General features: G+C 46.2%; 1 pseudogene across 1 annotated transcript; it reads right to left on the minus strand.

Annotated features, from left to right (window-relative positions):
* Positions 1-134: 134 nt before the first annotated feature.
* Positions 135-23,487, minus strand: LOC144390943 (otogelin-like protein; annotated as a pseudogene). Its single transcript, XR_013454777.1, has 41 exons — positions 23,360-23,487; positions 22,931-22,976; positions 22,607-22,685; positions 22,438-22,530; positions 21,908-22,003; positions 20,947-21,071; positions 20,629-20,735; positions 20,416-20,443; positions 19,837-19,915; positions 19,615-19,740; positions 19,421-19,529; positions 19,118-19,164; positions 18,863-19,008; positions 18,514-18,785; positions 18,037-18,285; positions 17,467-17,574; positions 17,135-17,273; positions 16,017-16,408; positions 15,681-15,797; positions 14,447-14,603; positions 14,258-14,284; positions 13,967-14,146; positions 13,613-13,888; positions 13,398-13,515; positions 13,227-13,306; positions 12,224-13,104; positions 11,527-11,687; positions 11,336-11,345; positions 11,010-11,262; positions 10,692-10,796; positions 10,477-10,583; positions 4,774-4,875; positions 4,411-4,687; positions 4,205-4,305; positions 3,881-4,059; positions 3,604-3,607; positions 2,917-3,019; positions 2,605-2,650; positions 1,721-1,792; positions 779-858; positions 135-691 (listed from the first exon to the last, which is right to left on the minus strand). The product of XR_013454777.1 is annotated as an otogelin-like protein (transcript).
* Positions 23,488-27,045: the final 3,558 nt, after the last annotated feature.

Consider the following 27,045-nt stretch of genomic DNA (forward strand, 5'->3'; position numbering starts at 1 on the left):
CCGGTCTTCAGCAATAATTCAGACTAAGACACTGTTAAATCTTTTTATTCCCCTACTTTAAAATACAGCAACTGTAAAAGCCCCATGGTCACATTAAACCTTTCCAAGGAAAAAAGCTTCACACCGCACTTATCTGTTCAAAGGCTAAATTTGAAGCATGTACAGTATTTGAACCAAACAGCAGTCATGAATGCAACAACTTCTGTGTCATTATTATAGCAATTGTTAATACACATTAGGATAATAGGCTAAGGGCTTCGTACCGCCACCTGAAAGCCCTAGATAGAAGACTGCATTGGAACAGCAGCTATTGCAGAAATGAAAGACTAAAGTGCAGACAAAACTACTTCCTTGAAAACTATCTCAAGCTTATATTCAGAATCAAAATAAAATGAAACCGTCAGTACGGTAAAAATGGAATTCACCCCTCTATTCATGCAGTCTCTTCATGTGTTATGCGCTCATTCATTTTTCTCTCCGGACTCTATTTTGAGTTCTACTGGCAGGAACAGTCCAAAGGCTCTTGAAAGTTGTACTCCACGACTGTGGCATTGCGAGAGCAGAAGAGCGTGACAGAGCGGGTCTGCAGTTCACTCTCGCGGCAGCACTTACAGAACCGGGCGTGACTGTTGATATTAAAGTTGAATATGGTGGCAGACGGGCATTTCCCATCGCAAGAATAGACTGTCACCTGTAAGACGAGCGAGACATGGGTTAGCTTTTAAAAAAAAACTTTATTATGTAATAATGATAATTTAGTTAGCACGCCTTCCCTCACCGGTGCGTTGCTCCTGCAGTCATCTTTTCTAATGGTGGTTCGAATTGCCACACGTTTGCAAGTCTTACCGTCCTCCTTACCTACACACATGTTCACACAGATTTAAGATGCATACACAGAGAAGCATCCAGAAATAACGGTAATTGACATTAAAGACAGAAAGGAAGTTCATACACACAAAAACAACACAAACACTCTGTTTTACTGCAGAGATCTGGCACTCACACAAATCCCAGAGGCCTGTTGAGCAGGTGTTTTTGTTGCCCAGCAGTAGGAGCTTGCTTTGATTGACAGCCGGGTGACGGAAGCGACACACTTCTCACAGCCGAGATTGGTGTCTTTTAATGGCTACCGACCTAAACTTAACCTCACTTCTAAGCCAATCAAAGCTGGTCAAATGGATTATGTATACGGGTGAAATGTAGGGAAAGAGCAAAGCTTTTTCTAAATGGATGAAACACTGGAGCTTATTTTATTTCAAAACTTCAGTAGCAGTAACAGTGATTTCATTGTCAAAAAACAATATACAGTGTATTACATGTTTTACTAGTCTGTTCTCTGTTCTATTATAAAACATAGTTCAGATGGGCAAAACAAAAAACACACTGATTTTAGTGAAATATTTGCCAAAATAAAGCACAACATGGAGGTGAAAGCAGCACACTCTTTGGTCTAATGTGAAAGATACTGTTTATTATTCATTTTCATTGGTTTGCCTCTAAAACCAATGAATAATTGTGTTTTATAATCGTGATCGTGAGAGAATTGTCTTGATAATCAACATGGTGTAATCGTGCAGCATGTGTGTTTTTTGAGTTACCCAGTGAGAGTAAGAAAGTGAAAAGAGAAGACACATTCACACAAAGCTTGCAAGTGAACGAGTCACTGAGTGACAGGATGCCAAATGTTCATGGTAAGTGGGACAGTGCAAAGTGCTGGTACCTGTGTCACAGTTAGTACTTCCAGTGGTGGTTACGGGATTAACGGTAAACGGTAAAACACCCAGTCCAGAACCTGGGAGCATCGTCAGGGTCGCGGCCGCCGGGTTCAAAGAACGCCATGAGAACACACACAAGGTTACGTTGGGTTCAATAAACACAGAGCAGCGAAACACACAGACACACACAGGAGGGAGTCGTGCAGCTGGCATGCACATGGCTTTCACTTCTTTTTCGGGGCCGCTGCGGGCGGCCAGCCAAGGAACTGAAGTCATTTGATGAAATACAAAGAGAAGCTCGGCGGGACAAACTCTAAAACCTGCACCATCACGCATCCGCATCGGTAACACGCTCACCGTGGAGCACATTGATTGGCCAGACTGCAAAGTCGCTGGAAAAGGAGGCAAGCGGGCGAGGCTGCAGTGCCGAATCCACAGAGGAGAGAAAGATGTTATCACTGCACGTTTATTGAAGCTTTAATCCACACAATTTAGAAAAGTATCTTGTAAAGTAGACACATAGAACGGCTCACACAACATCATCTTAAAAACACAGAGTTCATAAAGCTGTATGTTGTCCTAGCAATCGCATTAAATGTTGTCATATTTCATCATTCTATTTAAAGCATTAATAATTTCCACTAAATGATGCTTATGTAAGCCGTGGTAGCTCTTATATGTCAACAGAAGATTTGGGGACAAATTAGGAAAAGCGAGGGATTGTGGAAAATGTAGTGAAAGGCCAAAACATGGCTTTATCTCCACCATCTACAACAGGCCACCCCCAACCACTCAGCCAACAAGCCCAACCACTGCCAGGCAACAAGGCGCTCACCACTTGGAGAGCTCAAAGCATTACCAGAAGCATTAAATGCATTTTGATACTCACATGTCCTGCAGCAACCATCCACATAGCTCTGAACCACACCGCCATTCTGCAGAGAGTCAGACATTTACCAGAGTTAATGAGGAAAAAATGAACATTTTGATATACAATACAGGTGCACTGATCAATTAGCCTCCAGTCATAATAGACAGATGTTCATTTTCAACATGGTGTTGAATTTCTATTATACATCCATTTAAAACACTATAATTGTGCCTTAGAGGGGATCGACCTGAAACTGAAAGAACAAGATTTTTACAAGAGCTTCAAGATTTTAATTTTAGATTAATTTATATTACACATAGAGGTCCTGACCTGAATACACTCGGTTTCATTGAAAGGTGGACAAATCACCCCAGAGGCCAGTATTACTGCTCCACTGCTGTTTCCATGCAGTCGTAACGTGTGCAGTTCTCCACTGTTGTGTTCAAAAATGAAGAAACGCCGGACGGACAGAGGTCATCGCTGATCAAAAGGTTAAAATCAAATGTATTTAATAAAGGAGATGGCGTTGTGGTAAAAAGAACATCTCAGCTGAGGAGCCGCTGGTCTCAGCGACCAACAGGCCCCAGGTCAGTCCTTTTGACCATCCCTAGTGCCCGTCTGTCGCCTCCACCAGTGAACTCGAGAACAATGGTTCCTACAGGTATTTATAACAATGCTTAAAGGTGTGAAAGTCAGTGTTCACACCTCTGGGAGTCTTCTGGTGAGTTCACTGTAACTCGGGATTTCGAATGACCCTCAGTCAATATCAGTTGTTGTGAAAGTATTACATGCATGCATTCCAGTTGATTACATTACATCAAATACAATCATAACTGCATCGATATTATTCTATTAATGTTGCAGATTTACAGTGGTTTTACAATATTGTCATTACTTTATGGATTACACAGTTTCAGAATCATGGCTGTATTCTGGTGTACACTATATGCATTTTTATTAATTTTATGAACCGGATCTTCAATTTGTTTCTAATATCCTACACCACCCAGGAGCTACCTGCCTGCAAACACAATCACGATCAGGAGTTCTCAAAAAGAGGAGCGTTGAGCACGTGTGGATTTCTTTGGAGTTCTTACGGCAAAAAGCTATGCTGTCCCGTTTTCATTGTTGAAAGTACAGGAGACATTTTTACAGGCGCCGCAGCAGACCTGAGGGTTCGTTGACGTTACGTACACCTGGTGCTTAAAAAGGTGAGCCACATGCGAGGGATTAGCACAGGATGCCGAGAGCAAGACAAGTAAACCAGGCATGTGCCAAATCTGTGGAAATTTACAGGCCCACATTTCTGGGAGCAGTTGACGGAGATAATTTCCATGGCGAAGAAGCCAGAATCTGGATCTTTGTGGTGCAGGCAGTGAACAGCGTAACACATATCTCCTTCAAAGTACTGAACCAGAGACTGGCCTGGGCCCAGTACTGTTACCCCTTGGAAAAGACACACCTCTGCTTTCACTATACACGCACACAAAAACAAAGCATGAATAATCATACCATACCATAATTGAGAAATAAACCTTTTTTTATCGCTAAAGATAAAGGAAGCCTGTGTGTTGAGCAACGGTACATGATGCAGCATATCAATCTTCACACTAGTATCAAGTGTGTCTTTGTGCGTGCTCTTGCGCTACACGTACGGCATGAATGCTGAAGACAGCCGCAGTTGGTGCTACTGACTGGAACCTCGACCAGCACTTCCCCCTGAAAGACAAACAGAGTGCTGACTTTGCTCTCTCTTATCTTTTCTTCCTTCAAGCAAAGACCTCATTAGACAACAACACGTTAGGCAGCTTTTTGCCGACTTACCACCTGACAGATTGGGGAAGAGCTGTCCTCGCATTGGCATTCTGGGAGCGACACGAGATAGCGAGTGAGAGGTACGGCGTGATGCTAACACGTGACAGGCATAGCGGCCGTAACACCCACCAGAAGTGAATAGGTTGTGCACGTATGTATGTGAGTGTTTTTGAGTGTGTACCGCAGTGGTGCTGCAGGCAGCAATGCCCAGGGACAGTGGTTTGGACTAAAGACAGACCAGGTGCACAGGTCACAGATGAATCAGGGCACAGGTTGACATCGCACACTGCATGGGATAAAGTAAAAGCATGACTTTGAAGACACGGCCGACACAACCCCCCCCCACGTATGCAAACACACTCACACACTTACTGCAGTAGTACTGTGGACAGCAGCTGTTGGTTGTGTTTAGATCCACAGCCAAAATTTCTCCATGTGAACAACTTGGAATGGATTCAATACAGGACTCACACACTGCTCAGACAAAAAAAAAAGAAATCAAAACAAATTTCTGTTTTGTTGCTGTAAGTGATAAGAGATGCTAAATAGTGAGACAAAACAGTTCCTACAGCAAACCTTCTGTCATACGTGTTGGTGAAGTTTGTGTCCCGTCTTATGTCTGATTTTGATACTTCCTGTTTTATTGTGGCGTCTAAACCCTTCTCGTTTCAGGTGCCTTGCGGGGACTTCTCAGCTCCCAGATGGAGCAGATTCTCACCCTGCATTCCAGGAACGCAGCTCCGGCGCCTGAGCACCTCACGGGAAGAGCGAAGGCGTGGCCCACTGCGGAGTGGGCTCGGAACTCTGCAACCTCTGCGTCATCCAGTTTTCCAACGCTTTGAAACTCGTCTTTGACCCAGGGGCGACCGACCGGGAAAGGGCTCGGGAACTCAGTGAGATTAAGCAGGGGGGCGAGTCAGTATGTGATTACCCCATTCGTTTTCGCACCATGGCGACAGAGAGTGGGTGGAACACCGCGGCTCTATATGATGTTTTTTTAAAGCGACTCTCGGACCAGATCCAGGACCTTATGGTTCCATTGGACCTCACCCTTGAACTCGACTCACTCATCGCCCTCGCCATCCGCACTGACAACCGGATGCAGGAACGGAGGCGGAAGCGTGCGAGTCGGTGGATGCCGTCGGTGCTTGGCTCCCCTACGGCATGCTGGAACGTCGAACCCCAGCGGACCCCGCCGGAGCCGCGGTTTCAACGTCCCTTGGAAGGGGACGAGGAGCCCATGCAGCATGGGCGGAACCAGGCTCTCTCGAGAGAAGCGGGAGCAGTGATATCGAGAGGGTCGGTGCTTTTATTGTGGAGAGCGTGGCCATCTCGCCAACGTCTGCTACGGGAGGGGTAACCAGCGGGTGAGTGACGTCACAGAAATCACTCGCGCCCCGCGACGGCTCACCACAGTTAAGATGAGACACCACAGCAAGGACATTGAGTTAGGAGTATTGATTGACTCTGGGGCAGATTAGTTTTATTGACTGGGGCTTAGTTAGGAGCCTGGGAATTAGAGTTATCCTATTAAAGAAACCGGTGAAGGTGAGCACGCTCAACGGGAAGTCGTTGTTTACTATAACCCACTTGACAGAACCAGTTGAACTCCGCATAGCCGGTCATTTGGAGTGCATAAGGTTACACCCAATGCGCTCGCCCCTGCACCACCTCATCCTAGGCTTCCCATGGTTAATTCGGCACAACCCACACATAGACTGGCGCACCAGGGACATTGTGGGTTGGGGGAAGAGTTGTAGGGACCAGTGTCGGGAGCCACAGCTCCAGGGGAGGAGCTCCTCAATTAATCGGGTGTGCACTGACTCTGTTACAGACTCGCAGGTCACCGATCTAACCAAGGTGCCGGGGTGTTACCACCACCTGGCGGAGGTATTTAGCAAGACCCACACAGCCCTACCACCTCACCGTCCATTCGATTGCGTCCATCGATCTCCTACCTGGATCCCCCATCCCTAAGGGTCGACTGTATTCAGTTTCGGGGCCCGAGAGGCAGGCCATAAAAGACCATATTGAATCATCCCTGGCAACAGGTTTGATTCGGCCGTCCTCATCCCCAGCAGGGGCGGTGTTCTTCTTCGTGGGGAAGAAGGATGGAACTCTTCGCCCATGCATAGACTATAGCCCGCTGAACGCAATCACGGTCAAGAATCGATACCCCCTTCCCCTAATGAACACTGTATTCGACCAGCTCCAACACGCGCAGATCTTCACAAAACTAGATTTGCGCAATGCATATCACCTGGTTCGCATTAGGGAGGGGGACGAGTGGAAGACGGGATTCAACACCCCCTCAGGACATTACGAGTACCTAGTCATGCCTTTCGGTCTTACGAACGCCCCGGCAGTTTTCCAGGCCATGATTAATGATGTGTTGAGAGACTTTCTAGATCATTTTGTATATGTATACATTGACGACATCTTGATCTACTCACCCGACCTTGACACCCATAAGAGACAGGTCGAGCTCGTCCTACAGCGCCTTTTGGACAATGGGCTATATGTCAAGGCGGAAAAGAGTGAGTTCCATGCCACTACTGTCTCCTTCCTGGGCTTTATCGTAGCTCCTGGAAAGGTTCAGATGGATCCGGCTACAGTAAGTGCGGTAGCCGATTGGCCTACACCTGATAACCGCAAGAAGTTGCAGCAATTCCTTGGTTTTGCCAACTTCTACAGGCAGTTTATCAGAGGCTTCAGCACGACAGCAGCCCCGCTCCATGCTCTCACTCCCCCACAGGTCCCGTTCCGTTGATCGGCCGACGCAGACGCAGCCTTCCGGGAGCTCAAGCAGAGATTCACCACAGCTCCCATCCTCACACTCCCCGACCCGGCTCGTCAGTTCGTGCTGGAAGTGGACGCCTCCAGCGAGGGGATCGGGGCCATCCTCTCCCAGCGAGCCGAAGGGGACCACAAGCTTCACCCCTGTGCCTTTTTGTCCCGCCGAATGACGCCAGCAGAGCGGAACTATGACGTGGGGGATCGGGAGCTACTGGCAGTGAAGGCGGCATTGGAGGAATGGCGGCACTGGCTCGAGGGGGCTCAGCACCCGCTTTTGGTTTGGACAGATCACAAAAATCTACAATATATTAGGAAAGCCAAGCGACTCAATTCGCGTCAAGCCCGATGGTCATTGTTTTTTAACCGCTTTGATTTTTCTTTATCCTACAGATCGGGGTCAAGGAACACCAAGCCTGATGCTTTGTCACGGTTGTTCAGCCCCGAGTCGGTGGCCAGGGCACCTGAGCCTATCCTCCCAGTAAACTGTGTGGTCGGAGCAGTGACCTGGCCTATAGAATCAAAGGTGAGACCCCTCCACCTCGTGGGTGTCCTGATAATCGCCTGTTTGTCCCTGTGGAATTGCGCCCTCAGGTGATTCACTGGGCTCGTCCCTGCTCACCTGCCATCCGGGCGTACGGCGGACCATATTTGCCATCGCGCAGAGGTTCTGGTGGCCCGCCATCGAGCCGGAGGTCCGGGAGTACGTGGAGGCATGCTCCGTCTGTGCCAGAAACAAGAACTCCTCCAGAACCCGGGCAGGCTTGCTCCAGCCACTGCCCATTCCGTCCCGGCCATGGGCCGAGATCTCAGTAGACTTTGTCATGGGGCTCCCGACGTCAAACGGTAACACCGCTATCCTGACTGTGGTGGACAGATTTTCCAAGATGGTGCACTACATAGCCCTACCTAAACTGCCATCAGCTAAGGAGACGGCAGTGGTAATGATGGACAGTGTTTTTAGGATTCACGGTTTCCCCCGGCCCGACAGCGAGCGTCTGGTGGCCGGGTTTACCGCGGAGCCCGGCCGGTCACAGCCCGAAGGAGTGACGCGGCAGCCCAAGGCTCTACTCCCCATGGGCTCACCACCTGTGAAGGAAACCGATGGGGTTGGTTGCGCTGCTACAAGGGTGGCAGTGACAGTGGGGGTCTAGACGGAACAGACCTGGGCGGCAGATGCTGGCTCTGGGGATGTGGAACGTAACCTCTCTGACGGGGAAGGAGCCGGAGCTTATGCAGGAGGTGGAGCGTTAGCAGTTGGATCTGGTGGGGCTTACCTCTACGCACAGCCTCGGCTCTGGAACCACACTCCTGGATAGGGGGTGGACTCTATTCTACTGGGAGACTTCAATGCGCATGTCAGAGGATGGGGGAAGACTCAGGACAGACCCAGTAAACCCAAGCGTGTAGTGAGAGTGAACTGGGAACGTCTGGAGGAGGCCCCGGTCCAAAAGATTTTCAACTCACATCTCCGGCGGAGCTTCTCTCACATTCCTGTGGAGGTAGGGGACATTGAACCAGAGTGGTGTATGTTCAAAATCTCCATTGCTGAAGCCGCGGCAGTGAGTTGTGGCCTCAAGGTCTTAGGTGCATCAAGGGGCGGTAACCCTCGAACCCCGTGGTCAGGGAAGCCGCAGCAGCCTCTGCCGTGATGGAGGCAAAGCAGCGAGTATGGGAGGAGTTCGGGGTAACTATGGAGAAGGACTTTAGGGCGGCACCAAAGTGCTCCTGGAAGACCATCCGGAAGCTCAGGAGGGGGAAATGGGGAACCATCCAAGCTGTGTACAGTAAGGATGGGACCCTGTTGACTGCGACTGAGGAGGTTATCGGGCGGTGGACAAAACACTTTGAGGAACTCCTGAACCCAACTACTACGCCCTCTTTGGTAGAGGCGGAGCTGGAGGCGGAGGAGGGATCATCGTCAATTGGCCTGGTGGAGGTCACTGAGGTAGTCAAACAACTCCGCAGTGGCAAAGCCCCGGGGATTGATGAGATCCGTCCAGAGATGCTAAAAGCAATGGGTGTTGGGGGGTTGCCTTGGATGACACACCTCTTCAATATTGCGTGGAAGTCTGGGACAGTGCCAAAAGAGTGGCAGACCGGGGTGGTGGTACCCCTCTTCAAAAAGGGGGACCAGAGAGTGTGTGCCAATTACAGGGGTATCACACTACTCAGCCTCCCGGGTAAAGTCTACTCTAAGGTGCTGGAAAGGAGGGTTCGGCCGATAGTCGAACCAAGGATTGAAGAGGAACAATGCGGTTTTCGTCCTGGTCGTGGAACAACGGACCAGCTCTTCACTCTTTCCAGGATCATAGAGGGGGCTTGGGAGTATGCTCATCCAGTCTACATGTGTTTTGTGGACTTGGAGAAGGCGTATGAACGGGTCCCCCGAGAGAAACTGTGGGAGGTGCTGCGGGAGTACGGGGTGAGAGGGTCCTTGCTTGGGGCCATCCAATCCTTGTACGCCCAAAGCGAGAGCTGTGTTCATGTGCTCGGCAGTAAGTCGAAGGCGTTTCCGGTGGGGGTCTTCCTTCGCCAGGGCTGCGCCTTGTCACCAATCTTGTTTGTGGTTTTCATGGACAGGATATTGAGGCGTAGTCGGGGGGAGTTTGGCCGGAGAATCGGAGCAGCGGGGGCAGTATTGCACTCGCTTTAACGCACCGTTGTGACGAAAAGAGAGCTGACCAAAGGCAAAGCTCTCGATCTACCGGTCAATCTTCGTTCCTACCCTCACCTATGGTCATGAAGGATGGGTCATGACCGAAAGAACTAGGTCACGGGTCCAAGCGGCCGAAATGGGTTTCCTCAGGAGAATGGCTGGCGTCTCCCTTAGGGATAGGCTGAGAAGCTCAGCCATTCGCGAGGAGCTCGGAGTAGAGCCGCTGCTCCTTTGCGTCGAAAGGAGCCAGTTGAGGTGGTTTGGGCATCTGGTGAGGATGCCCCCTGGGCTCCTCCCTAGGGAGGTGTTCCAGGCACGGCCAGCTGGGAAGAGGCCCCGGGGAAGACCCAAGACTAGGTGGAGAGATTATATCTCTGCACTGGCCTAGGAACACCTTGGGATTCCCCCAGTCAGAGCTGGTAGATGTGGCCCAGGAAAGGGACGTTTGGGGTCCCCTGCTGGAAAGGAAAGGATCTTTGTATATGGCTAGATATAGGAATTATTGGAATAAATCTCTAGCAGTCAAACCTCTCTGCGTCCCTGTCCTCCTCCCCGGCTCCGGCCTCACTGACACCTTCCTACCAAAGACCTCCAATTTCAGTAGTAGACCGATTAAAACTCACCGCACAGGTAAGAGTAGCAGCAGGATTTTGCCCCCTGACCTCCACTAGGAACTGATCTTCCCTGCAGTTAGGGACAGACACAGGAGGACATGCCATGGCGTCACACTCTGGGAAAGACCAGTCACAGCAAAAAGTTCAGGCCAAATATCCCATCAAGCCTTTATGACATGTCTAAAAACTGCAGTAAAAAGTAGAGCATCAAAAGAGTTTTTCACCACATCTGTACTTGGGGCAGCAGGACAGAGCGCTGTAACCGATCACTAATCTGTTCCCGTTATCACAAGGGGGAGCCTCGCTGTCACAGATGGTCATGTTGCACTCTGACAAGTTGTGAGGGAGCCAAGAAAAAGAAAGAAATTAATCAAAAGTCAGACTGGTTAGCTACAGAATAGGTGAACGGTGAGCCATCTTTGATACAATATTACTACAAAGGGTGAGAGTCAAGGGCAGAACCAATTAAAATAGTTAAATGACCATCTGTTAAATGCAATCAAAGGGTTTTATTTGGATCCGTTGCCTGCCAGAGAACTCACCACAGATTTTCTTTGGACAGCAGGATCCTTCTTTCAACACATCCAGCACATACTCGCCCTCCCTCTCACACAGCGGTACAAGGCTGGAGCTGAAGTCCGGCTCAACAGCCACCACAGAGCTATTCTCCATACACTTGTACAGACAACAGCCGCGAAAGGAGCCGTTCCACACCTCGCCGGGAGCCCGGGGGTTACCCTCGTTATCTGTGCACACTGGACTCATCGCGACCAAGTAAATACACACTGTGTGAGCCTAGGAGTACTTTGCAGTCCAGTCTGCCAGTGCCGTTTTCATCTCTACGGCGTGTAATTACTGTGTCACTCACCACAGCGGTCCTCAGTTACACAGAAAGGGGAGTCAGCGCGGTGCAGAATAGTTCCACCGCGGCACACACACACTCCTCTCTGATGAAGGAGCCGTTATCATACAAGGCCACATTGTTGCCATCAAATGTGATGACACGCATGTCTGACATCACGGTGCAGCGACCTGGTAAAAAGCTAAAAGAGTCAGCACAGTCGAAAAAGAAAATTGCTGATGAGGATGGGCAGGCCCAGCAGACTGCACTGGGGCTGAGTGGTGCTGTAGCGACAGTGTAGGGACGAGTTGTGAAGCAGCAGCTCCCCGTTGAAACAGATGAGCTCAGCACACTCATCGATGCGGTAGGAGTATGGAGGCTGTGGGGACAACAACACACATTTTGTGTTCCAGAGCATGTTTACATGTCTCGGCTCTCTCTTTCATAGCCATCTTCTACACAATCATATACAGTATTGTCTACCAGTAAATACAGAAAGGTTATGGTTATATTTCTAAAAGTAAGTCCTCATTAAAACTATTGATATCTGAATTTCATTAACTGCTTTATCAGTTTCAAGATCCTGATAGTTTACACGCTGGCTGACCGTCATGTTGTCATTACTTACTGGCACACTTAACATTAAACAGAACAGAGCCACTGTTAATGTTGATACTGACACCTGTGCTTTTCCCACTATGACTAGTCAAAATGCCTAGAGTGAATATGCCTATTAGATACATCTATAGATGTATACATATAGATGTATCTATATATAGATACCGAAATATTCACTTAAAAGCAGCGTAAAGCAATTCATGTAAGCCATCAATAATTGGGGCGTCCCATCAATTTCAATTCACAAATGCATCTTTGATGTGTTTGCGGGCAAGTACAAACACAGCAAACACTTACTGTGCAGGGAGTAGTGGGCAAGAGGAGCGCATGTGTGGTCGATGCTTCCACTGTTACAGAGGAGGTGTCAGCACTGGTGGTCATCTCTGTGGATATCGGCTCAGCGGTTGTAGGAAATGGCTCTGAGGTTGTCTCAACAACTGGGGCGTCTGTTGGGGTCGTGGTCTCAATCTTGACGGTTGCGTCACCAGGTGGAGGCCGAGGAGCGGCTGGCGTTCCGGTGGTGGTTTGAGGGACAGGAGTTGTGACGGCCGCGGTGGGCGGTGGCTGCGTGGAGGGGGGAGTTAGAGGAGGTGGAGCAGGAGTCTCTGGGGATGCTGGCGACGGCGTCAACAATGCGGCAACGCTGGCCGATGTAGGAGTGGAGGGAACGGTGGCGGAAGAGAGAGTGGAGGGCGATTGAGGAGAAGCAGTGATGGTGACGGTAGTAGCCTCAGGGGGAACAATGGAGGGAGCCGCTGTGGTGCTAATCGTGGTCTCCCTCGCGGTTACCCTAGTTTGAGTGGGGGTCATCTCAGTCGTCTTTGGCTTGGTTGAGGGAGTGGGAGTGGTAGAAAAAATGGTGGTGGGAGGAGCAGGGGGAGACGTCGATGGAGACAGGGTTAGCGGAGTGGTGACACGCTCACTTGCTGATGTCGTGGTGGAGGTAGCGGGCGTTGTGGTGGTTGTGGAGGGCCTGACTGTAGCAGAGGAGGTAGTTGTTGCTCGAGGAGTGTCAGCGGTGGTTGTGGTGGTGGTCATGGTGGTGGTTGTGGTTCTAGGCCTTATGGTAGTGCTAGTAGTAGTTGTCGTAGTGGCAGTCGTTGTTGATGGCGCTGCAGAGGTCCTGTTGGACCGCGTCACGTAGGCAAAGGGTGTTGGAGTTGGGGCAAGAGACACACCTGATGGAAACAATTAATATTGAAGGACACTCTTGGTATTGATTTTAAAAAAACAAATACCAAATGTGTTGCATCAGAAGCCATAAACGCTCCGTGGCAAAACATCCATCCGCTGTACTCACAGTCTTCGGCATAGACGCATCTTCTGGTGACTTCATCGAGGAACATGTTCTTGGGACAACGTGGGAAGCAGCCTTCCACACTGCAACACACACAAACAATTTTAGCACCTGAACGAAGCATAGATAACGTTGGTTATATAATGTCTTCTTTGAATACACCGAGCCTCTTACGGGGGCAGGAACTGGCAGCGGGTTGCATCTGGGTCGCCGCACGAGTGGACACAAGGGCTGGCACAGGCCTGGTAGCGCCACTCACACATCATACGGTACGGTATCACGAAATTACTCTCTGCCAAAGGAGAGGAAAAAAACCCAGCTGGTTATGTTTTGGTGCACATGTAATCACACCTGTGCATTTCTGTCGCCTGCACACTTAAGTTTCTGACCCTCCAGTGTGAAGCAGCTGCTTGCTTTGAAGCCCTCTGAGGAGTCGTAAGGCTCAGCTTGTGCAGCAGTACGTGTCAGTGTCAGAAAGACGCCAGGTTGGCCGACGAGCTCGAAGGAGGTGTGACCCGGTAGGAACAGTCCCTGGTGCTGGATGAAGGTGCCTCTGAGACTAAACTCAGGCCCTCGACTCCAGCGCTCCAACTGGAGACTGCGTCCTGACACGACGAGGAAATAGTTCGGTCTCTCTGCGGACTCCAGTGACACGACAGGAAAACCTGTGAAAATAAGTGAATGGAGGTTAATTCACCCTTAAAAGATTAGTAGTGTGCAACTGTGTGAATGTGGATGCTCACGAGATGTTCTCTCCTTCTGCAAGCCTGCTGTGATCATGAAGTTGAACAGTAAGCCCGGGGCAGGCAACTGCCCTGGTCTCTCTCTCACCAGAGGAAACACTGAACCGCTGCTACGATTCACTCCAAACACGGTGTCATCATGAGCAGCACTCACCAAGGAAAATGGGCCCTCACCTAGCTCTACGGGAAGAGAGAGAAAATTGACGTGGTGACGATCTAGCGGGGAATAAGAGTGTCTGAGGTTTAGAAATGAAAACTCTCTGAAAACAACAAACCCTCACTCATACATACCTTGATTAAAGTATTCACAATCATAGGCTAGAAGAAAGCAAGAGAGTGAAGAAGTTATAAGACATTTTAACAGCTTGGGGTTATATGCGAATTGGATGTTTGCAGGGCCTGTAAAAAGTGGGTCAAAGAGATGAGTAGGGGTCACATCTCTGACGAAATAACAATAAGTGCGTGTGTGTGTGTACTCACGATAGACAGAGGGCGATCTCCAGTGAATCGTGACCCCCTGTTGGCAGCATTTGTGTGCGTATGCAGCAATGGACGTACACAGACACTCACAGTCCCCCCCACGGTTACAATTGCAAGTGTCTGTCAGGCAGTTCCTGTAGAACCAGGCCACATCCACCTGGAGGGTTTGCACAACATATTTTCATGGTCACACACAAACACACAATCCTAAAATGCAGGCGACTGTTGCTGGGGGACTGGGGGAGATGGGAGGAGGGGCTTGCAATCTAACTCAGTCACGTTTATTAAAAAGGTCTCCCGGAGTAATTCAGACACTTTGTTATTTTCTATAGTTGTTGTGAAAAATCTCAAAGAACATTGTGTTCCAACACAGTCTGTTATCATACAATTTAAATGAAACGTATCTTACCTTCAATACAGAATGTATTTCAACAACAATAGTTACTAGTGCATCAGTTTTTACAACAAGCCACTATGTTTTTATCTTTACTTTTTCAACTACTGCATATTTATAATACTTGTTTTTGGTTGTGTTTGTACTATATCTCTTGTTTGCCCTTTAATCTTTGCTGCTGTAAATCCAGAGAATTTCCCCACTGTGGAACTAATAAAGGATTGTCTTGCCTTGTCTTCTCTAACTATAGAGCAGGGTGACTGGATTGTGTTCTCTAGTGCAGTACAATTCATTATTAGAAAAATTGGTTTTCTATCAAGAAAGCAAGCTTTACGAGCTCTTTCCAATTATGATGTGACTGAGGTCCGCCAACAAAGCCACTAAAATATGGATTTTTTGATAACTTCATTGGCATTTTAAAATATTGCTTCCCTTCCCTTTTTAAAAGAAAAGAAATCCAACCAGCCAGAGGTCCAGTGTCACTTCTCTTGTCTGAATGCAAAAGGAAAATTACAGGATTCACTTCATCACTTTTAATTTATTAACAGGCTGCAAATGTCAGAACAAAGGAATTATAAAAGCATATGCATGGTTAGTTCTTCCATGACCATTATAGTAAAGTCTGGGAGTCTCAATGTTATCGTTAGCTACATTTATCATGGGGCGGTGCCTTTACATACTGTATTTATATAGCTCCATCTGCTGGCGACATAGAGAAATAGAAAACCTTAGTATGCACATTAAGTGTGTGTGCGTATGTTTACCGTGGCATTAGAGTTATTTCCCTAACCCCCCCCACCCCACCTTACTATATTGTGTCTATGTGTGTGCATCACTCACCACGTTGTGACAGGGCGCATAGACATCGCTGTACAGGAGCGCACACTCCCTCTTTGCGTACGGCTGTCTGCCCAAATCGCCTTCACACGGCCTCTCGACTACATAGTCACTTTCGCACTGAAACACACAAAACACACACACACACGGAAGGTGATTGAGTGTCTGATTACTCTTAAATATCACAGTGGACTCGAGGGAGACACATACATTAAAGGAGCAAAGGAGAGCAGGAGAGGAGAGAATCAGTGAGTGGAGGGAGATTCCCAAAGATAGAAAGAGGAGAGCGGCTGAGGGGGGAATCAATGGAGGAGGTGGAGGAGCTTGGCTGACTCATACCTGTCCCAGGGCCCAGCTGTCTCCAAAGGTCTGTGCATTGTTGACTTCCATTTGGCTGGAGGTGGTCATATCATTCACTGTCACGCTATCAAAATTTCCACACAGTCCGCTGAGAAGGCCCGGAATGAGAAAGAAAAGACAATGAGCCGTGTGTTCAGAGCTCTTTCATAACAATGTATAATATAGATATGCATGTGTAAACATCAAAGAAGATCTGCTCCTGGTCCAGACCTTCCACTGAGGAAGTACATACGGGGATGCCAGAATTGTCGGTGAAGTAGATCTTGGTGAGTCCCGTGCACGTGAATGACCAGTATTTTCATGCACACAATGCCGCTCTCATAGCAGTCTTTGTTTTGGGCGACAATAGACACCTCGGGTTCTTCTGAACTCTGGTGAGAGGGAAAGACAAAATATTACTCTTGTGAGGGAGGGAAGTCTAGACAGGTACTCTCATATCTGTCCCGAGAACCCAACACAATGTTTTTTTTTATTTTATTTTAGCCACAGCAGCCAGAAACGATATATACGGACACCCCAAAATAGATTCAAATTTGATTCTACCTGTTCAGTGTCATTCCGGGTGGATGGAGGCTGACAAGAAGAGGAAGCATCTCTAAGCAATTAGAACACAGCTCTGACCTGCTTCCTTATCCATTACAGGTCCGCTCGGCGGTCGGCAGCCTGTTAGCTCTGAATTGGAATGCCTGTTCTGCTAATTCTAATTCTATATCCCTGGGAGCAGAGGAGTCCTGGGGTTTGAAGTGAACACTGGTCTCTTTGTGTTGCTACAGCTTTGAGCATCGTCTGCTAGCATTACCACGGTGGAAACTCCGCAACACACAAACACACACACACACACACCTTAATCTGCTCTAATTAAAAACCTCTCTCTTCCAAGGTAACAAACTTGGACCTACTTTTCCTGATCTAAACCAGTCTTGGATAGGAAACATGGAAGATACACCTCCTTTGCACTTAAACACACACTAGCTGTCTCTCACACACTTTTTGCCCAAACTGAATCTATGAATTTGTCAGGTCAATTATGCCATTTTACAGTTGTATTTGCTCAAGTAGAACCAGTAGAGATCCACACACAAAATGACTCTGCTCACCTTAAGCAGGTAGACCTGACAGTCGGAGTAGTAGTCATACTCAAGGCCATCAAAGGTGTGGTAGTGTCTGTTGCTGTACACGGTACACACTGCCGGACATGGTGAGTAGCTGCAGTTAAAATATCCGCGGTGACACACACTGTGGAGTTGGACAAGCAGATGTACATGAGAAGAGGAAAGAGAAACTCATCGTATTATAAATTATACAATTTTCTGCTCTTGTTCAAAATTACTTAATATTTGCAGAATTACATATGTAGAAAAACATTTAAAACATTTATATTCAGACTGGTGTTCCATCTATAGGAAAATATAAAGTGCGGCAAATGTACCATTTGTAACATGGAGTTTCCACAGTTTTTCCAGGCAGGTATTCAAGGCCCAGCCAGGCACAGGGGCAGTTCTCTGGATAGTAGCACTTGCTATGGTGCAGCACGAGCCTTCATAGGTAGAAAGACTACTTAAGTAGGAGTTACAGAACATGCAAACACCTGATTTAAAACGCATACTGCAGTAAGATAATTTCGCATTTATTGCAAAAGGTTACTATATTATACTACAGGTTTGGAAGTAAGAAAACCTTCCACTTTATATAATCAGTAATGAAAAGGCTATACCTGTGGTCATTGAGTACAGATGACCCCTAGCTTCCAGGCAGCCACTGCAGCCAGGGTCTTTTTTGTTTTGCCAAAGTTACATTATTCTAGCATGATGCCTTAGTTGCAACAAGGGACAACAGCAAACACATGGTGACTCTATAAAAACACACATTTTTTAAACAATCTGCTAGTAGATGTTTATTCTAAAATAAATAGAAAAAAACAATTACCTTAAAGGTAAGAAGTAAAAACGGATTTTTAATAGACAACAATATAACAAAAGGCAGCAAATGCGTATTTTACCCAGGAGGGCAGACGCAGCCAGGGACGCACGGTGTGCTGGGAGGGCAGGTGAGGTTCAACATCAGGTTACGGCAGGTTGGTGAACAGGCCACGCCTCCTCGCTGCTCGCCGCAGCTATGGTACACTTTATCCTCTGGACACTCCCCGACCTCTACGCTATCTGGCTCTACACGCACGCACACGCACACACACACGCACCCCCCCCCCCCACACACACACACGCAATTAAGAAGATCAATTCCCAAGTCACATTAAACATCAAAGACCACAGCCAGTCATGGGAAACGAGCTACAAACACAGACATAAGGCTCTTGATTTCAGCAAGAGGGACACTGGCTGCCCAGCTGCAGATAGACCCGACCCCCTCGACCATCATAGTGCAGCCTCAGACCAACCGCTGCCTTCAACTGCATGAACACAGAGGTAAGCCTCTGCACTTCCAATGCATCTACAGACCCATAAACAAACATCAAAACCCATGATCAAAGACGAAAGTGCTGTGAAAGAACGCAACTGTAATAATCTTTTTGATAAAGAAAATAGTTATTTCAGCGTAATCCGACATGCATTTGAATTGTAACATGAACGTGTGGTTTATCAAAGAGCTTTTGTGATTCCTACCATCAACATATGGCAGGACAGGCACTGGGTTAACACCAATTATCACCTCCCCCTCTCTGGTCAAAGTGATATGTCGACTCACATCTTCATCCAACACCACTGTCACTGACTGAATGCACACCTGCTGCTGTAGATACACAGACGGATGGTTATGTCTACTGCATGGTGGGTGAGTGTGTGTATGGAAGTGATCATGGACGCTACCTCTGCACAGGTGGTGTATTGGAGCGTGACGGTGAACCTGCTGCTGCTGCGGCTCTTTACCAGCACGTACTGACATGACCCCGGCTGGAGAAACATCCTGCCGTCAAATGTTGTCACGAACACGTCACCTACCACCGAACACTCCGCTGAGAAGTGTGAAGAGAAGCGGTATAGTCATTTATCCAAATCCACGGTTTACACACACACACAGTTACACTACCGTTCTGTTCTAAAAAAAAAAGCGTAAAAACTCACCTGTGCAGTTGTTCTCAGTGCAGTTCCACACTCCTCCCATGCACACACTAACACAGAACAAACAAAGCTGTACATCAGACCAGCACATATGGGTATCTTATAAACAACAAAAAACAAACAACGCTTAGTGAACTGAAAGTTGCTGTCATGCCCCTTTAGTCTTCCTTCCTCAAACTTGATCATAGACCACAAACAGTTTTTGCTTATCCAGACGTCCATACACATTTGATGTAGGGGTTTTTTGGGGTTTTTTATGAAAGTAACCAACCTGTTAATTAGTTTATAGTTAGTGACCACACTTACCATACACTACATCCTTGTTGAAGCACATGTCCTTGTACATATGAAGTCCCATGGTAAACACATGGACACTGAGAAACAGCAATACATGTTCCATTTTGTAGGATAAGACCTGGGGGATATATTTGGGGGAAAGGTTTCGAGTAAGTTTAGTGTTCAAATCAAATAACATTATTTGACAGTAGATAATTAGATACCATCAGGACAGTAGCAGCCATCCAGACAATGCAAGTTGGTTCCTAGACACTCCTTCCCAAATGTACAGGTGGGTGGACAACAACTGATACAGTCTCTATATACAAAACTCTCCTCACAGCCATCATCTACATGAAAACACAAACACAGTTTTTAGACAGGCAGATAACAGGAAAGAATGTGGACCCAATATAAATGGACATGGAGATGAAGTCAAAACTCACTACAAGAAGGGAAGCTGTCTCTCCACTCTCTTACTGGGTAACCAACATGCGAGCAGGCTCTGGTGTACTCAACTAAGGCCTGACAAAACGTACTCAACTAAGGCCTGACAAAACGTACTCAACTAAGGCCTGACAAAACGTACTCAACTAAGGCCTGACAAAACGTACTCAACTAAGGCCTGACAAAACGTACTCAACTAAGGCCTGACAAAACGTACTCAACTAAGGCCTGACAAAACGTACTCAACTAAGGCCTGACAAAACGTACTCAACTAAGGCCTGACAAAACGTACTCAACTAAGGCCTGACAAAACGTACTCAACTAAGGCCTGACAAAACGTACTCAACTAAGGCCTGACAAAACGTACTCAACTAAGGCCTGACAAAACATACTCAACTAAGGCCTGACAAAACGTACTCAACTAAGGCCTGACAAAACGTACTCAACTAAGGCCTGACAAAACGTACTCAACTAAGGCCTGACAAAACGTACTCAACTAAGGCCTGACAAAACGTACTCAACTAAGGCCTGACAAAACGTACTCAACTAAGGCCTGACAAAACGTACTCAACTAAGGCCTGACAAAACGTTTCCTCGTCGTCAGATCTGAAAAGAAAGGAGGGACAAAATCCACATGTGATTTGTTTCTTGAAAACTACATTATTTTACTTGAAAAGTATCTACAACTGAAGCCTGTACTATAGCTAATAATGGAATGTTCATTCTGTAACTCGGCACTGATAACAGCGAAAGAAAGAATAAAAAGTTGCATCGACAGTGTTTTGACTTACACACAAAGGTCGGACACGCAGCTGGCCACAAAGGGATTTGGGTCAATGTTTTCATGACAGGACAGAAATGGGAAGAAGAGAAGGGCGCTGCATTTCTCTATGGCATCCTGCACACATTCACAATAAATACAGCATGATATGAATATAACAGTATGAAGAAAACGAACCCTGCTGCAGCTATAACTCACAATGACCCACATTAGTAACTCTGTTTTCCATCAAGCAGTGGAAATATTGACAGGGTTTACTATCCCGACAGACAATGGCGTGGACGCCAACATGAATACAGAGTAGAGACAAAGTGTCTGTGGTTCTCACGTCCATGTCGGACTTAGAGTGGCAGGGCCCATTGAAGTCGAGGTCCACTGATGGACAGGCTCTCTCGTGAGGCAGGTCCACAGCCCAGCTGTTAGCAAACACCGAGGGTTCATCAGTCCGAATGCCTAAAACACACAGACAATACACATGCACGTCTAAACGTTCGGCACAGGTGGCAGATAAATCAATTGTACAGTTGTTGCAGTATTCAAGCATTAACACAAGTATTTATCTTTCTATATCGTCATCAAACACCTTTACATTACACAGAAAATTGTGTTTATCGTAATCATACACTACAATAAAAATGTAATTCTTAATATTTGAATATTTTCTGTCATATGCATTGAACGTATTGTAAATATTTTATGTTGTTAATCCTGTACACATGCCATGTATTACATGTCCTTTCCGGGAGACGGCTCCCTCCTCTCCCCAAGGTTCCTTCCTTTTTACTCCCTGTTGATGTGCCAATGTGAGGATGGGGGACGGAGGACGTCGCATGTGTACAGATCGTGACGCCCTGAGGCAAGTTTCTACATTTTGATTTGGGGCTACACCAATTAAATTTAATTGAATCGATTTAATTGACCATTAGGAGGAAATGTAATAAAATTGTGTTTGTAAATGTGCCATGTCTATTGTCATTTGATAGTCCGAGCCTTTCCCTTTCCACCTTTATTCCCTTAGTCCCTTCGCTCTACTGAACAGCTTTCAGCGCAAAACAAATATGGGTACAGCAGTTCACCTTTCTGGTCATCTGAGGAAGAATTCTTGCTCCTACCAGCCATTCAAATCCAACATATCAGTTCTCCCTTATCATTCTACTCTGTTCTCCTGCTCCCACCGCTCCTATACTGACCAGAACCAGTGTTGAGTGTATAATAATAATAATAATTGAGGTGCGTGGGTGCTGAGAGAAGGGATAAGTGGATGGGAGGGTCGGTCAGGCTGGTCTTACCACGGGCAGTGGTGAGGTCATCGCCGGCAAGATGGTTGAAGTTCCCACATAGGCCACAGGGGCCCCCCAGGTGCTCCTCGCTCATTTTCAGGTAGACTGGGGGTCATTATGGATTCAGATTTACACTTGGAGAGTCACATCAAATCAGTTTGATGTTTGATCAGTTCATATTTTTGATCTTCGGTTATTTATTCAAACTTCTCAGTGTAAAATGGATACTCAGAATGTGTGTGTGTGTGTGTGTGTGTACGTAATTAACCTTTGTTGAAGGATTGTGAGTCTGATGTGCTTACACACACGCACACACACACACACACACACACACACACACACACAAACATTCTCACACACATTCCTGTTTAATTGAGCATGTAACTGTATGCTGAAAAATATGTGAGATTCTTAACCAACGAGTCCGTTGCATACCAGAAATGGTGCTTCTCAATCAAAAACAACGTTGTCATGTGGATGACATGTCAGATCCGACAGCAAAGGAAGATATGTAGTGTGTGTGTGTGTGTCTTACTCACTGATCTGGCAGCGTTCTCCCAGTGCCTGGAACTGAACACAGTCACACACGCCGCCCTCCTGACACCAACCGCCATTGAGGCAGCCGCAATATTCTGGGAAAGACACAAACTTGTGTTTAATCACCCTGGTGGTCTTCAAGTATCTGTGAATTGGACGCTTCATATTTACCCGAAGAGGAATCTCTGGCTGTGTAGTTGTGTGAAATGCTGCGTGGCACAGCACCCTCCGACAGCAGCGGCCTATGTGTCTTGGGAAAAAGATAAACAACAAACACTAAAAGTAGTTCCTCACACAGTTTCTACGTTTTAACAGCATTGGCGACACAGCGCTGCACCGAGTTAACTCGCCGCTGTAAGTTGAAAGTTTGTGTTTGTTTGGGAGAAAGCCTATGTGTGTCTCATTCTGTACAAAGACAGCTTTGTGCCAGTTGGGGTGTTGTGCGCTTGTGGGTGTCCTGAACTCCTCTGGTTCTCTTAGGTGTAGTGTACCAACCTCCTCCCCGAGGAGATCCCGTTTCCTCCGAAGTGCATTAGCCCTTCTGCACACACACACACACACACAAACATGCACATTAGTGGGAAGAAGCGGTCAAAGCGGAGACTTAAGTGCACTTTACACCACTTGAATTCGGACTCCACACGATTCTTAACTGAACCCTCACTCGCACAAGTGCCATTGCAAAACACACTCATATGCCATCTCTGTCACACACTCAGTGACACAAACAGAAAGTGCGAATGTGTTAAAGACTGTCTATATTTACAATATAAATGATTGTGGGAATAACCTGTGAAATATCATTCAGATAAAAGATGTTTACACAAAATTACTTTTTTTTAAATGACTAATTAAATTAAATTAATTTTGTCCACTCTAGTATTGTCAGGAAATACTTTTTGTAGTTTCTTCCTTTCTTTTTACCTCTGTATTCTTTCTTCAACCACTGAAAGTCGGCTCTGAGCTCCTAAAGACAAAGTTGTACAATTAGCATCAGATTTATAAAAATGTAATAAGTTATTTATTATATATAATAGTCGTTGTAAATTTAAATGTAGTTAAATGTCAAGGAGTCAGAAACACTTTAGTAATTAAAATCTGTCATTTGTAGTATTAACTTAAAGTTAGCAGTTATGTAGATGTCATATTAGTACACAACAATAGGAAGGTTCAGTACGGGACAAAAAACAATGGTATCAAAAAAGATATGTTGTATAATAATATAGAACAGACCAGATTAATACCCCTCTATGTTTTTAAATGTAGTAACTTTGGAGCAAACGTTATTGAACGATTTAATTGACAATTAAATCAATATGTGATAATTAAAACAGTCAAACTCACCCTCCAGTAGCATCAAGTGGGAGATTGCAAACGACGCAAGAAGAAATCGTTCCAATGTCCACTTTAGGTTCATTTCAGAGTCCGAGAGGAGGTTCCGTCGAAACGTTAACGGTGCATCTCAATAGTCCCGTGAGGAAAGGGTTTAAGATGTTCGGTAGCACCGGAACGATGCTTGGTCGTACCTGTGAAACCTACCCGGTGATGGTGACCCCCCCTCCATTTCAGATCAGGTGACCAGCAGCACCTGTGTGGGCAGGAGAGCGTACGTGCACTGCTCTCTGTGACTCGCTTACTGCACCGTCAGTGCGCGAGATTCAAAGCCTCGGTTCTATCTCGCTTTCACCTCCATGTTTTACGGGTAACGTTACTAATGTAACATCTGAAACAATCGATGTGCCGCCGCTCATCAGTGAAATACAACCACGCAGCTTTAGCTAGAGAACAACAAACGTGAAGACTGAAAAATAAAAAATATAATGTAAGCTAATTTAAAGTTTGGAAGCTCAAACCAAGGTATATTAGGAGCAGGTGTAGGATATTAGAAACAAATTGAAGATCCGGTTCATAAAATTAATAAAAAAGCATATAGTGTACACCAGAATACAGCCATGATTCTGAAACTGTGTAATCAATAAAGTAATGACAATATTGTAAAACCACTGTAAATCTGCAACTGTTATAGAATAATACCAATGCAGTTATGATTGTATTTGATGTAATGTAATCAACTGGAATGCATGCATGTAATACTTGAACAACAACTGATATTGACTAAGGATCATTCAAAATCCCGAGTTACAGTGAACTCACCAGAAGACTCCCAGAGGTGTGGACACTGACTTTCACACCTTTAAGCATTGTTATAAATACCTGTAGGAACCATTGTTCTGGAGTTCACTGGTGGAGGCGACAGACGGGCACTATGGGGGTCAAAGGACTGACCTGGGGCCTGTTGGTCGCTGAGACCAGCGGCTCCTCAGCTGAGATGTTCTTTTTACCGCAACGCCATCTCCTTTATTAAATACATTTGATTTTAACCTTGTGATCAGCGATGACCTCTGTCCGTCCGGCGTTTCATCATTTTTGAACCCAACAATTTGGTGACCCCGACGTGATGGAGAGCAATGGACGGACGGAGGAACAGCTGATCTGAACAAAGCCCAGCGATCGATTTTCTTCACTCACACGGCGCCATCGAAAAGGTAACCGGCAACCAGTTGTTTTAAAACCGAAATGCTGTATGTTTATCATAGAACATTTAGGTGTGAGTGGACAAGATACGATGTTTTGAGGTAAACTACATTTTAGAGAAAAAATAATTTTTCTCTTAGCTCGAATGGCCGTTGTGATAAAAAGCACATTGTATATAGTGTTTGTTTGGACGTCTCTGTGTGTGTTACCGACAAAGCTCGGTTGTGTAGCGTTAACGTTAAGTGAATGGGCGACGTTATTTAACTGATCAGTCATAGAAGGAATGGAAACCTAGTATAGGCCTCTAACCGGTTGGGGATAGACGTATAGCAATTTATAGACTGTATACGTAATGCACTGTGTAGAACGCACCAGCAGAGTTAAGTCCGCAAGGCCTGATGGAACCAGGGTTGTGTTACCAGCAGTGATTGAGTGGAAGAGGTTCGCGTTGTAATGGCGGTTCTTCGTTGTCTCCGTAAGCTCTCTTAGACTCTGTTAGGCGGCACAATAAATTAATAATAAATTAAAATATGAACTAGACGACGCCAATGAGGCTAGATACCAAGATAAAAAAAAATTGGAACTTGTGAGGACAGAGCCACGCGCCGTAGTTGCCAAGAACTGACAAAAATTTTGCGGATAATTAAGTGCAGGGATAAATAGACCTTAAATAATAAGAGATAAGATAAGAAATAGGTAATCATATAACTCGCCTTGAAGGTGAGGACAGAGTCACGGACCAGCGCGCCAAGACCCTGAAGGCTGGAGTTACAATTAAAATTCGAAAAGGGTGAGGACAGTGCCACGGCCGTCTGCCAAGACCCGGAAATAATAAATTACTGGATACATTTTTACAATAAATATAGATCAGTTGAAAACGTTGCGAATTTGTATATAATTGTATATTATATGGTTTGGAAAAGACCACAACCGGTGAAGTTCTTGTTTTGTAGCCTAAACTCGTGAGGACAAAGGAGCACATGGTTTAAACAGGGCCTGCAAGGCTTTGTTCTTTAAAACAAAGGGCTGTGATGGGAACCACCATTGGTTGGGGTTGGGGAACGCGGAGCACATGTTTTTGGAACATTACAGGATGGCGGGCGGAGATAAATAGAGAAAACGGTTAAAAGATGGCTGAGAAAGAAATTCTCAGCACGGTCTACAGAGGAGACAACAATGACTTGTTATCCACCACTACTGGGGGTGGAGAACATGTGCTTTGGAGATTTCCAAAATGGCAGCCGGCGACAGTTAAAAGCCCACCACCACTCTGTATTCCCATTAAACAGTGTCTCCCCTGCCTCCATTTCCAAATGATTCTAACATTTTTTTCTTCCTCCATTCTTAGGACCATGTGATTCTTGTTTGCATTACAAACGGTCTATGGACTTTTTCTAGGCTCTATGTGATCTTGTTTTAACGTTTATGTAATTGTTCTCTGCTTACATTAACACAATTTTCCCATTTATTGTTTAAACATTTTTACAAATTACTGAGTTTAAGAGAGACTCTAATCAGAGTCTGCAACACATCACACACAGACACACACAGCAGCAGCACACCTGAAGATGCACATTAGCACACACACCCATGGGACTTGGGCAAGAGACAAAGGACAGGACGCTGTCTGTGGAGCCGGTCTGGTAAGACAAAAGGGAGTCGTTCCCAGAGAGGTGCGACCCATAGGGACGTAGAGACGGTCAACAGTCCAGTGGGTGAATATATGTAAATAGTTAGCACAGAGGGAGACGTTTAAATGAGTGGGAAATAATGTGATTTGAGCCAAATCTGTAGACCTTGTTGTAAATAATTTGTTATTTTCTCTTAAACTTAGTGATAGGCTGCAAGTTGTTGAGTGTGGATATGAGATGTACAGTGCACGGTACATCTCATACAGCATCTTAATGACGGAAGCAAGTTTTAGATCATAGGATAACATTAGTAATAGCAGTGCAGAATTGGAAACTTTGTTACAGACCATCATCCTGTAATGATTTTATCAACAAACCATACACACATGTAACTACACATATGATATATTGATATCATTTTCTTTAGGAATAAATGAATGTTCT

Source organism: Gasterosteus aculeatus, chromosome Y, assembly GCF_964276395.1.
Source record: "Gasterosteus aculeatus chromosome Y, fGasAcu3.hap1.1, whole genome shotgun sequence".
In the NCBI taxonomy this organism is placed as follows: domain Eukaryota; kingdom Metazoa; phylum Chordata; class Actinopteri; order Perciformes; family Gasterosteidae; genus Gasterosteus; species Gasterosteus aculeatus.